The sequence below is a fragment of the Trachinotus anak genome, unplaced genomic scaffold (genome assembly GCF_046630095.1).
Source record: "Trachinotus anak isolate AG129_WGS33_773 ecotype Australia unplaced genomic scaffold, CSIRO_AGI_Tana_v1 ptg000011l, whole genome shotgun sequence".
NCBI classification, from domain to species: Eukaryota; Metazoa; Chordata; class Actinopteri; order Carangiformes; family Carangidae; genus Trachinotus; species Trachinotus anak.
The window spans coordinates 20,793,147-20,807,325 of NW_027273862.1; the positions used below are offsets into that span (position 1 = coordinate 20,793,147).

At 38.7% G+C, this 14,179-nt stretch overlaps 1 long non-coding RNA gene across 1 annotated transcript in view; it reads right to left on the minus strand.

Moving 5' to 3' along the window:
* Nucleotides 1–469: 469 nt before the first annotated feature.
* Nucleotides 470–14,179, minus strand: part of LOC139627766 (uncharacterized) — a 55,313-nt gene continuing 41,603 nt past the window's right edge. Inside the window, exon 3 of the long non-coding RNA XR_011692625.1 lies at nt 470–2,015. This is a non-coding gene — a long non-coding RNA (uncharacterized lncRNA). The remainder of the gene's footprint in view (nt 2,016–14,179) is intronic.

Here is a 14,179-nt window from a genome sequence, read left to right on the forward strand (position 1 = left end):
CTCTGAAGAAAATAATAAATTGACATGAAACAAACAATATAAACTCTTTAAAGAGTATGAAAGGATCACAGGGCTTGATGCACACTTTTTTCCAATGAGCATATGGGCTCATAAGTTGAAAAATTTAGGAGCAACTCTAGGGGCTCGATGAAAATTGTAGTAGTACACTAGGTTTTTGAATACACTATAACCACTATAATCTGTATGAATACCTTGGCAGTGGTTCCCACAGGTTGAGCGTTTACTTGTGATGGTGATAGGCAGAATGTGTGACTGATATGCTTGCAGACTCATGTAGATGAGAAAGGAAAGGTGTAACCTACCGTATTTTCCGCACTATAGGGCGCACTGGATTATAATGCGCACTGTCAATGAATGGTCGATGCTCCTGACTACGATAGCCGTAATGCTGCAAGCGGTGCGGCTTTGTAGTTTACCAAAGTCGTACTAAAACATTTTGACAGAGCGCCGTGAGGGCCGTGTACCACACAAAATTGCTTCGAGGTCAGTCAGCACAACCAGAATTAATCCATATATAAGGCGCACTGTTGTTTTTTGAGAAAATTAAAGGCTTTTAAGTGCGCCTTATAGTCCGGAAAATATGGTAGGTTATTTTCTGTAGCCACAATTTATAGATCTCTCATAAATGCCTTACATGGAGACTATCCATAGACACCAGCTAGGCAGCTGTGCACAGAGAGGCCCCTAGTAAAAAGTTAGTGAGTTTTAAAAGAGGGAAATAAGGTTCATCTTAGGTAAGATTTACCTAGGCTGAAACAGTGAGTCTATCCAGGCAGGCCACCCAAGTAGAGCCTGTGTATGATAAAAGCTGACCTCTATAATCAAGTAGTTCTTCTTACTTTTTAATGTCTGCTTAATCAGTGGTCCAGGTCAGACTAAAAGGCCTTTTGCACTGACAAGTGGGTCACAAGATTTTTTTCTATAGGCAAAATTGGGTCAGCACCATCATCATCGTTTTTTGTTGCAAAAAAAATATAGAGGCTGCTTGGGGTTTGATTTTGTAACACTTTTTATTTGCACATGTGCTCCTAAGTAAATTTCACAGTTTGCGCACATCTACTTTCAGTGGCAAATGGGAGTGCAGCACTCACACTGTCGATCAATTTACTGTATATCATGAAGTCAAACGTGATGAATGGTTTTCAAGTCTCTCTTTTGCTTTAGTCTCTGTATATAAACATATCATCTAACTGTCAAACCTAATTTAGATTTTATATAGACAATATGACAAGGGAATTCAATTTTGACACCATTAAGATTTTCGAACACAGAGAGACAAATGGCTATCTATGCCACTTAACTTTTAAACACTATCCAACTATTAATTAGAGTGGCTAATGCCATAGTAAGCTGAAGCATGCCACAGTCACTATACTTGTGACACTGACATCAGAGACAAAGAAAATCTGGGTTGTCATGAGGTTATATGAGAAAAAGCAACAAGGAGAGAAAGACAGTGACAGAACGTAATGAAAGGGAAGGAAAGAACAAGTGAGTCAGTTGTCAACATAAATTTTCATTGTGAGATAGATTTATGTTTGTTTCCTGGGTTACCACATTTTGAGAACAACTGATAAGTCACAGAGTCAAAAGAGAGGGAGAGCCTGTGATGTGCAAAGAGCATTGGATAAGGAGTCAATTATACAACTGTCCAAATATCATTCCACTGTCTCTATTCACATGCTTCCTTGTCTGCTCTGTCTCTCGTCTGTAATGGCTCTCCTCTGGCTGAACATACTGCAGCCTCTCCAATTTGCTGTTCTTTCAACTAAAACCAAAAGGAGTGCTAGTGAGAGAATGACAAACAGACAGACAGATGTAATAGAATTCAGAAAGGGCTGACAATGTCTGGCATTACAGATCTAAATTCCCTTACACTTATCACTGATGATGAGTTGTCCTCTGTCACTTGCATCCTTGAGGTGGACATGGAGTCTTTATCAAGACTGAAAGTCTACTGCTTGTACTCACTAGAGCCTCTGTGAACCAAAGTACTGGAAACAAATATTTTGATCAGAGATGTAAGTTAAGGTATCAGATTCAAGGTCAGTTAGGCCTCTATAAATCGCTGGAATGCATCTAGGAGTATGTCCTTATGACTCTTCCAGTCACAAGTACACTACAACATCATGCAAATAGGCTTCACGGGTAGCGACAACGGACAGCACTTAACTTACTGAAATGTTGCAGGGGCATTATGCTATGATATTAAAGGAATGTCAATCCAATCCCTAACACATGGAAAAGAAAAGGAATTTGCTTGGTGGAAATTTTAACTTCTTTATAGTCAGTGCAAAATCAAGGTGTTAAGTCAGCTTTTGGTAGCAAGAGTACCAGTGGTACCAGAGCTCCAGGAGCTTTACTGGGAACTGCACGGCTTACTTAAGTTCTCAACCTCCTGCATTAAAACATTTCATAGGGCTCACACAGTAAGGATGCTGTTTGATTGGGGTACTATCACCTACATCAATGTCACGCTGTGCACATGGGACATCTAAGAACAAATCAGGATGACCATGTATCAGCCTCAGAACATCACCTTTTTGAGAGTCAGGAAGACAAGAAGAATTAGTCTCCAGGTTTGCTAATTCTTGAGTTTTCTATCCAGGAATGCAGCTCATGTACATCTTGCTTGGTGAAGTCATTATCAACTTAACAATAACAAACGACAGAAACTGCAGCAACACAACTCACTTCACTGGAAGGACTTTGTCCCTTGCAGCATACGATTTCAACATTTTAACATGACAAACACAAGATTTATGTTTTCTGTCTGAAGTGCAAATTACATAATATCACTTAGTTTCTTCTCAATCTCATAACAGCCAGCAAACTTAGCATGCAACACTGATCCTGGTATTGGTAGACGAAGCCAGTATTGAGTCCCGAGGCTGAAAGCAGTGCAGCCCTGCATTTTTATCAAATTGCTGCTTCATCTTAGACTGAGACTTTACCAGGCCCTGTTCGGCTACTTCACAGGCATGATGGAGCCTGCCTTTTGAAAGGAACTCAGAAAGTTAAGCACAATGACATTAGGTGGACAGTCTGCTCAACTGCTCATGCAGCAATTTCAATGGACCTCTGACTGTGTGGCCAAACAAACCAACTCAGCAGGAGTGAGCCCCCATGACATGGTTTCATGAAGGGCAAACAGCAAAAGCTGTATGCCTTCATCCCACTCTGGACCATGCTCAAAGCAGTAAGTGCGCAGCATAGATATTAAGGTTTGGTGGAATATATCTAGGGCTCCTTAGCTCTCATGGTTGTAAGAACCAGAAACCTGATTCTTCACAGTCGTGACCTCAAGCACTTGATTGAATACTTTGGACAAGAAATTAGTCCCCTTATCTGTTTGGATAACTTTTGGCAACCCAAAAGTAGTGCAGAAATTTCAATAATTTGCTTTAGCTTTGAGGAAGTGCCGGGGCATTGCCTCAAGGTAATAAGTGGTGGCACATATGATACAGATAACCAGAATTTGACTTGGGTAATGGGCCTATACAGGCTACAATAAGTCTATCAAATGGTTCTCCTATCATAAGAATAGGCTGTAGCAGGGCTAGAGGAGTCACCTGATAAGGCTTACCAGCTAGTTGACATACATGACAAGCAATACTCAACAATATCCAAATTCAAACATGGCCGGAAGAAGTGTTTTAGTATTTGATGTCTTATTAGTATGCAAATGGAAAGACATAGTATTACCATGAGTCAAGGTTGGTATCCTATGATCAGCATGCGCAAAGGGAGCAACAACTTGGTAAGTTCAGGTAGGATGTAGGATGCATTAGTCTGTTTATTAGGCAACTCATTTTTTTTTTACGTGATATACCCTGTTCAACCTAGCTTTTTATGATTTTTGCATGTAATTCCTGTTTTATCAAATTGCCCTGAACACCAACATAATACTGGTCTGCTGCAGAGTGAATATCATTCTCAATGCAAAGTAATTGTTACTGAGTTGCTTATCATACAGTGCAGTGCAGTGTGCTACCAACTGCCGTAAAATCCAAATGGTTACACTGAATGATAAAACGTTGCACATGTTATAACAATAGGCCCCTGAACAAGGTACAGCTAACTATTCCAACTATCATCCAAAAATCAAAGTACCCTTAGTACAAGTATGACACACAAACAGAGCTATACAATCACAAAGGTCATACAAGCAAATGTGAGCATAAACTAAAATGGCTACATTACTACAAGCCTCACTTTCAATTACAAGCATTGAACAAATGAAACACAGCTCTAATTTAAATGCACAACACTACACTCTAAATGCTTTTAAACGAAAGTCCACACATAAAGCAGGCTATACAGAGGTCAACATGTGTTACAACATTCTACCCCTAAGACAGGAGTTCTCTAAACTCCTACTCTAGAACTTAACCAGTTCCCTACTTACCAGACAAGGCTCCCTTCCTTACTTTACCAGATTACTAATGTATCTGAATACACAAACAGCCTCCCCAGGACTACCACACAACAATAATAAAGTCTATCCAGTACCAGCTAACTCACCCAATTGGGAAAGTTCCAAAACTACCTCACATGAAAACACATAAATTACTTCAATAATCTCAAGATAAAGGTTTTAGACTAGGTTTGGATTCTGGACCCATTATTATGTTACAGGTGCATCAAGCACCAAACATAACAACAATAATAATAATAATAATAATAATAATAATAATAAAAACACCAGGGTAGAAGTTTACTTTACTTTATTCAAATAAATAAATAATTGACTGAATGAAAAGTATATACTGTAACAAGCATACCAATGTCTGTACCAGATGTCATGGCAATCAATCCAATAGTTGTCAAGATATTTCACTAAAAGCCAACCTCATGGATGCGCTAAAGGAAAATCAGGGAATCACGATTGGTCATCTGGGAACCACAAATGCCTGTCCAAAAATTGTATTATTCCATCTTGTAGATGTTGACATAGCTTACTGATTAGGTAAAACGTTTGACCTGGTGGTGGTGCTGGATGAGAAGTCAAGTGATCACAAAGTCAGTTGGATTCATCTTCTGAGGACCATTGATGTCAGTCCAAAATTTCATCGAAATATATTACAATAATTGTTGACATATTTCAATCAGGACAAAACTGACACATCAACACGGCACACCCCTTGGATGAGCATATGAATGACAAATTAAAAGTGCAGTAAGTCAATGTTATCATAACACACAATAATTCTAAATCATTCTCTGCTTGGCTTGCGGTAGTCCACCATTTTTAATTCTTCATTCTTATTTTTGTAACATAATTTGTGAAGCTACCTAGGCAGTTTTATGGTGAAGTTACTCTTCATCTACACCGAAAGCATTCGTATCAATCTTTCATCTAAGTTTAACAGTGTTTCTCCCTTTACACAGAAGAGCTGCTCTGTCCTGTATTGTCATGACAATTATATTATATATATAATATATATATATATAAGTAATCATCAACAGGTCTACAACATGCACATATATGCCTTTCGTTCTACTTGGAAATATATCGCACAAGCTGGGCAAGACCCTTGTTGTCTTTGTGTATATTAGTGAGGGTTCAATAGAAACTTTATTCAAATACTGTTAACATACACATACAGCTGGAGATTTAATTAAAAGTATGCAGCTAAGGTTTCACAGAGAATTAGCACATATGCAACCTTGCTCCTGGACTACAGTCTAGGTGTCATTTCAGGGTACAATATGTTATCCTCACCCAGAGATGGTGGCATGCTAGGGCCTTGGGTGCATTTCCACCTTACCACTTTAATTGGACAGCTGCTCAGCATCAAGATTCATACACACATACCTTCTTCCTTGAGTTTGATGGCTCCTTTATTGTGACAAATATGGGGGCAATTTATTGGTCTCTCTGGACAGTAAATAGAAGGTTACATGCAGCACCACAGCTTTAATTGCATTGTCAGAAGAAGGTAATGTCTGGCCATGGCAGCTCTGATGTGTGCATATAAACTCACGTGGATGTACACATTCACACACCACATACAGTTTATATGTAAAGACTGTTTGTGTCTGAATAATTGTACATTTACTTCCACACACTGCACATGCACGTACATGCACTGTGCTAACAAGAAAATAAGATATTCTATCAAGGTCTCCTTTTCTATGGAGTTTCTCTCTTCCTATCAGTTACTCATGGGACAGATATAGACACACAGCTGTTTGAAGGGGCTTTATTCTGATAAAACTGCCAGGGAACCAATTGGATTACTCAAGTTATCTTGTCAGCACACACTATTAACATATATGTATTTTTATCTACTAATCTGTTGTTTAGGGAATATCAGGCTGCCATGTGTAGTTAAAGTGGTGTGAACCTCACAGTGGCACTTGAGGAGAAGTGATGGTAACGCATTAGGATACATTGCCTAGGATCCATGAATACCTGGGTATATGTACCAAAAATCATGGGAATTTACCAAATTGTTGTTGAGGCAGGGCTCAAGACTGATACCTTTTTTACATCAAGAGTAGCGGGTCTAAGCAGGTTTTTCAAACCCAGGTAAACCCACTAAAAAAGGCTATTGACTCATTTTACACTGTCAGTTGAGTTTGCCGGAGAGGACACAGACAATGTCATCACAAGCAGTTACAGAGCAAGCAGAGTTGTGCAAACTGGTCAAACGGATCTGTTGTGTCTTATCTCCGAGTTGGCGCTCCTGTACGTGTCGGAGCCTCTGTGTGAGACACTTCGATTGGTGCATTTTTAAAACTTATTGTGGAGCTGCAGCTCACTCTTTCCTTCTCAAGTGCAGTATACCAGCGATGTCTCTTATGTAACAGAACCATGTTGGGCAACAGGTCGTTTTTTGCAATGTTTGAGCTTTGAAAAACCTCACAGCCTGAAAAAGGGGCAAATGTTTGCGCATTCACCTGGGTGTTATGTTCAGATCAATGCTGATCAGAGCCAGAGCACATAAATACCCATGTCTATTGCAGAGTAATTTAACCTGGGTGTGAATGCCAATTGTACCCTTTTTCATTGCAAATAAAAGGCAGATGTTGGCCATTTTTTTTATCCAGTGGAAAAGTACCTTAACAGTGTCCCGTCATTCCATAGACATATGTTCGAGATGAAGAGAGATCTTCCCCAGGACGCCTCTGGGACAAAGGGATATATATAATTTTTCATTTACTTATTTTATTATTTTGTTTAGCTTGTACTTTTGGTATTGTCTGGCAAGCACCAAATGGAGTTGAGCACTGACTAGTGACTGCAATGGAGCGCATGTTCTCATGCTGTTTCTATAGTTACTATCACTCAAAACTCATAACACCAGTCCTTCTATGCACTCAGTAACAGTTTCCTGGCAGGACCACACAAATATGTTGAGCAAGTTAAACAAAACACAGTAACCACCAAGAGGCTTATAAACCCGAGTCTGAGGTAACTGAATTACAAATCTTAATCAATGTATTTTTATTAAGCATGTAATTGAAACACCAGCTGCTTGATAACGTTACCTTTTAGCTAACCTTACTTGTGGTATCCCTGCAGTATGGCATGGGGATAGTGCCAATTTAGGGATTGCCAGGAGAAGGAGAAGGAGCAGTCTGGGACTGCAGACGAGAGATGTCACAGCAAATGCATAAAAGGAACGCCTCCCAGCAGTAACATTACTGTGGTGTATTTGGGAAATACAACTATGCAGCACACTGTGGGTCTGTGTGGCAGTCATGTCCCTCATGTCTGTCCCCCCCTTGGTTTGGTCCTGCAACTCCATCCACCCACTTACCATTTATGTGTTTGTATCTTTATCATTGTTTAAACACTGGGGCAGCACTGGACTGCTGCTGACCTATTTACATCAATGTTAAATAAACAGTTAAATAAGTGAATTAAATAAACAATAAAACTTTCTAAAAAAGCTTAGAGAAAAAAAAGTTAAAATCTAGAGAAATCCAGTTGCTTCCAATAGTCTAGCAGCAGTAACTCTCCAGACAACAGACACAAGTAACAGAGCAGCACAGTGGGTTCAAGACCACAGCTCCCAGTGACTCCAGTACAAAATACGCAGTAAGAAGAAGAAAACAGGAATTAGTTTGAGTTTGTTTTGCAGGACAATGTTGTATAGCTTTGCACTGTGCTCTGGTTTCACCAGAAATTCCAATACACTAGTTACAATACTCAAAATCTGTGTGATTAACTCAGATCTACAGAGTTTTATCGCAGAAAGATCCAGTCAAGGCAAAAAACTGCTTACTGCTGTACTGTCCAGTCTAAATTCTAAGCAGATACTTTTTATGGCCACTAACTTATACAGAGGAAAGTGAAAAAAGAACCACAGTTTAGTGTGCCAGTTGTTCTCTTTCATATGTTGCTCTACAACATACAGACACTAATATTGGTTATGAGGAGCAGAAAAGGGACAGTAGAGAGGCAGTAAATTATAAAGCAAGTCAATCAGTCTGTCTGTTAGCAACAAAGTAAAGAAACAACACTTTGATTTGAGATGGTTTGCATTCAATTTGGGAGTTTGAAATTGTTTTCCGGCACAGTGGTAAAAAAAAAAAAAAAAAAAAAAAAAAAAAAATCTCTGGAGCCCTGTTGAGATATGTCATTAAAAATCAAAATTGTCTATCTGCTGGTGGATACCACCAAAGTCACTGAGCATCATTCTCTGGGAAACATGAGTTTCTTTATGAACCAATAGGAAATGAAAGTGATCATATAACATTTGTTCAAGGAAGATGATCCATATATTTAATTAAATGTGGAGAACATTGCACGTAACCAACCAAGCATGTTATTATTTTTGTGTGGAGAGTCTGCACTGATCCATTAGCCACTTGCTTAATTTCTAAAAGGCGTTTACTTCTAATTGGTTATTTAAGGCCTGCTTGCATTAGTTGATCTCCCCACTCTAGTTGTCAAAACTACCCTACAATGAACTACTCTTGTAAGTGGACAGTTTGCAAGTGTGATGGCTAAATAGGCTACATGAAATGCTTATAGTTTTATTTTTTAATTCAATTGAGTATTGATTGTTTAGTTACCGTTCACATGGTTTAATATTTTACCAATCATAACCACACATAGGCTCTTGATATGTTTTAAAACAACCCACAGAGTCATGTGACAGTTATTTAATGTGGCTTTTGAGAGATGAAAAGGACTTAATAAGGCTTCATCATTTCCTGAGATGGCATAATGTACACATTTTTCATACATGGTTTTTGTTTTTGGTGGAACAGCTAATTCCCAGCAAAGAAAAAGCCACAAAAAATGTATGTCGACTCCATCATTGCACAAGCCAAATTGTCATCAAAACTTGCAATTTTCAGCATGTAAGTTGCTAGCTCAGAGGTAGTTCTGCATTGCAAAGGGGATTTTAAAAATGATCACCAGCAGGGGAAGCAGAAAGGGAAAAGAATGCCGCCTGAAATGGGCGCTCAGTGGCAGGCTTTATACCCAAAGCCTACATCTGGTGAGTCAGACTAATAACACACAAACATTTATAATAGTTTGTTTCTTTATTTAACACAGCCATTAAACATTCTCAGTGCTGGTGGAAAAAGTGTCTGTCCTTCCTCACAACACTGCTTCAGCTCAGCTACATTATTACGATGTTGATATGTGCACCTCTCTTGAGAGCATCCACATCATTTCTACTGGATTAAGGTCTAGCTCTTACTGGGCCACTCCAAAGGTGGATTTACTTTGTTTGAAGTCATTCTGTCGTAGATTTACTTTGATGTTTAGGGTCCTGTTGCATCACCAAACTTCTACTGAGCTGTAGTTGGCTGACAGCCACCCTGACATTATCCTATAAGACACCTTGATAAACTTGGAAATTCTTTTTTCCCCTTGATGAAGGTGAACTGTCTAGGCCCAGAAGCAGCAAAGCACCCCCAAATCATGATGCTCCCGCCACCCTACTTCACCACTGGGATGATGTTGTCATGTTGATATTTTGAGCCTTTTTTACACCATTAAAGTAGCGCTGTGTGTTCTTCCCAAAAAATTCTTAGTTTCATCGCTCCACAAAACATTTTCCCAGCAGAATTGTGGAGTGTCATGGTGCTATTTGGCATACTTCAGACATAGATGTTTTTTTTTGTTTTTTTTCTGGGGAGAGCACTGACTTCCTCTAGCGTCCTGTCATGGTCACCTTGCCTGTTCAATGATTTGCATTACATAGACTCATGAACAGAGATATTAATCAGCTCCAATGATTCCTTTAAGCCTTTAGTTGTTACTCTGAGCTTCGTTTTTACCACATTGTGCTTTTGCATTCAGCCTTTGGGGTCATCTTAGCTGGGTACCTAATTCTTGATCCTAAGTCTTCAGTTGATATTTCTTTTGAATAGCAAACTCAAAATGCTTGAGTATTCTTAATAAGTCAAACTAACTGTAATCCACACTTCTAATCAGATTCATTGATTAGACTCTAGGTTTGCTAATTCCTGACTCCAATTAGCTTTTGATGCCTTCATTAGACTAGGGGTTTACATACTTACAACCTACACTATGAATGTTTTAATGATGTATTCCCTATGGACAAGAACAACACAATGATATGAGTGGTGATAGTTAAATTAGTGTTTGTTCATAATTTTAACTTAGATGGCTGCCTGTTTGCCTCTGTGCATTCAGAAAGAGCATTATCATCCTAAAAAGTCAGTGTGAAAGTTTTTTTGACATTTATGTAACACTTGAGGAAGTGTCCTTATTGAACCTAATGGACCTAATGAAGGAACTATAAGGAACTCACCGAATAACACTGATAGAAAATGTTTTGCAGAAACATTTAACATAAACATTTGTCAGGTAAGTTGAAAAATTGTATGACATTACAATTTCCTGAAATTCCTCAAATTATATATTGCTCATGCAGCATAGTTAACTTAATTCATAGGAAACAAGGTTGACAGGGCAGAGTGCCTATAGTGCGACAAAAGCAGTGACAACAGATGTTGGCATGTGTCAAATATTGGGGCACATTTTCTTTAGGGAACAGCTGGGCAAATGCCTGAGTGTCCCCTTCCATGGTTGGCTGGTGGTCAACAAATCCATTACCAATGCAAAACAAATCTATACAAAGATCTGTGTATATCCATTCATACAGTATATGTAGGCTGTGAGATGGCAACTGCTTTCTTAAAAGAAACCTTTTAATGTGCTGGTAAGATCTCTGCACAACATGAATTCAAAAACACAATTTCTTTTGAGTCTGTAGCATCAGAGAATTTATGTAATTAATAGCGACTCCAAATATTATCTACATAATCATAGTTTATCCATGTCATAAGAAATCTCAAAGAGACAAAAACACTGAAATAGCATATGGTTTGTTGTTCACTTAGCTCCATTTTGCAGGAATCTGTGGGTGTTTGGAAGACTTTAAAGTGCTCCAAGGAGAGGAGGATAGTAAAGCAAACTCTAACTGAATATGACATAATGAGTGCCAGAGAGAAGTGAAAAGTCTAATGCATAACTCTCTAATTGGTGTCTGCTTTGGCATGGGGGTGGAAGACCACCATAAGGATAGAACACAACTGGGGATAGAAGCAATAAATAGGAAAGAGCAGATGGTCTACACCAGAGGACAGGCACCCAAACGCATGCAACAAACTGGACACCATAAAAGTTGGAATTAGGGGTGTGTGTGTGTGTGTGTGTGTGTGTGTGTGTGTGTGTGTGTGTGGGGGGGGGGGGGGGGGGGGGGGTTTCCTTATGTATGTGTATTTAAACTCAATCCATCAGCATTCAGTGGCTGTGGTGCTCAAGAGAAAGATCTGTCTTCATATATTATACAATAATAATAACAATAATAATAATAAAACCAAAACACTTCAAAGCTTCAAAATTTCAAAGCATGAAATCAGATGCAGCTCACACATGTGGTTCTTAGTTACATTTTTTTTTTTTTTTTTTAATTTATTTTACTGTTACTGGGAACTAGGGCTCTCGCAGTGAAAGGAATTTCCCTCATGGTGATTTAAAATGGCACAATAGCGCAGTTTGCGGTGTATGCGACACATGTCAGGATGGTGCTCCCTGGCACTGCGGACAGCAGCAGTCTTCAGCAGCTTGTTATATATATGTACACATCTTGAAAAGGAAATGCACTTTCATCATTTTCTGCGTCGTAGTTCGATATAACGACAAGGATTTTTCTGTACTGATGAGGAACACACATACTACACACAAAAACCTATCTGTATCACTGGTTTCTGTTTGACACTACGCCAGACAGTCTCCTTTTAGTGAAATTAAATGAGGATTTTGCGATTACAGTGGTAATGAGTCATTGAGCATTACACATAACCTGGTTGTTAATGGAGTAGGCATGTTTTCTCTTTTGATAAATAAAGTGATCTTCAGAAGACAGTATTATGAATTAAATGAATGCAACTATCCAACAATGGCTCCAATGACATTTAGGAGTCCTGCTGTGTAAAAGAAATGTACCTTGCTGATTTGCTGATTTTATCCGATGTTATCTGATTTTATCTTCCCCATTGTTTTAGCATTGTATTTAGTCCACAAACAACATTTTGACCGTAATTGGCTGTTATGTAAATTTAAAAGGTGCAAATTGTAAGTGGTATCTGGGTTTTTTTGATATATCAAATACAGATACAGAGACACTATAATGTTGATCAGGAGTTGAGAGCTACAGTATTTCTATTAAACCCATGCCAAACTTGGCAAAACAATGATTGAGGGAATGTGTGGACAATAAGGTGAAGGACAGGCACTGATGAAATCAGATTGACTTCATACAGTTTATTTATTGTTATGAGTTTAGAATATATGATGGCTTTAAAAAAGCTACACAACCTGTTTTAGACATTACTGCTATCTTACAAACCACAAGCAGTGACAGATGAATTGGATAAGAAGGAGCAGAGGTACAGAGGTGCGAACAAAGCTAATATTCAGAGGCTGTGATTCTAATTGACTTTTGGTGTTAAAGAGTTTTTCCAGAGCTAGGCAGAACATCTCAACACCTGATAGGACAGTGGAGTCTCTCTTGTTCAAGGAGACCAGACGGACTATGGTGGGAACACATGTTTGAGATCAAGGATGGCAGGCGTCAGTGTCGATTCCCCAGGTAATCCAGCTGTTAATAATGTTTTTGTTTTCCCAGTTTAACTTGCAATCAACATTTGGTCTAGGTGTGCAACTTAAGACTGAGGATTTCTTGAAGTGTGCATAAACACACAAGTTTATATGTACAGATGCAAGGCATAAACACACTCAAACACATGCATTCCACAGATTTAGTCTCGCACTGGGCACAAAAACAGTCTCTAAAACATAGGAAATTTTATTTTGTAAATATTTTCACCAAGATAGCCTTAGACGCAAACAGAAGAGAAGAACAATACTGTGTTCAACTACCTCTCTACACTAAATGTTTAGAGTTAGCTGTATTAAATCAGATGTCAAAAGTAAAATATAAAGTAAAAGACAAAATATGATCAGCACTTACAAAACAAGTTCAGTGGGTTTTTATCTCATTCATTATCAAAGGGCATTAAAGCAGAGGAAACATTTTCCAGACGACAGGAAGTCTTCTTTCGTGCTCTAATCTGTCAGTTCTTGCATTTTGTACTTATGTGATTGAAACATCCTCCATTTCACAGCAGCGGGCACTTAATAATTCAGGAATCCAGCAGAAGTGATACAAAGTACAAACAGAAATGAAGACAGTGTGGGTCTAGCACACATCAGACAAGGTCACCGTAAGTGCAGAACTGAAAACAGTTTAAGCAGAAGACTATTGAACTATTGAATATTTTCAGTTTTTCAGCTTCTGTAACCTTCCAAATCAACAAATAGAATAGCAAACAATGATTGCAAATAAACACCAGAAAATAGACCTGAGTGCCTGCCATTATATCAGGCACTGTAGAAACTGACGAAATGGCAGGTACACATGCTATTCATATTGTAACTCACTGTGTGCATCAAGTTTCATTTGAAAATTAAATGAAGCCACTGTAAACCTAGATCTTTGAGCACAGGTTGTGGCCCCTAACAGAGTTTCCCCAATCTCTGCTCCCCAAAGCAGAAAAATATCTTTTGTCATACAACTCCCCACAATAGAGGAACCCAATGGCTTGTTCAATTGCCAGATAGGCAGCTGATATGAGAATAAGTCAGTGATGATAT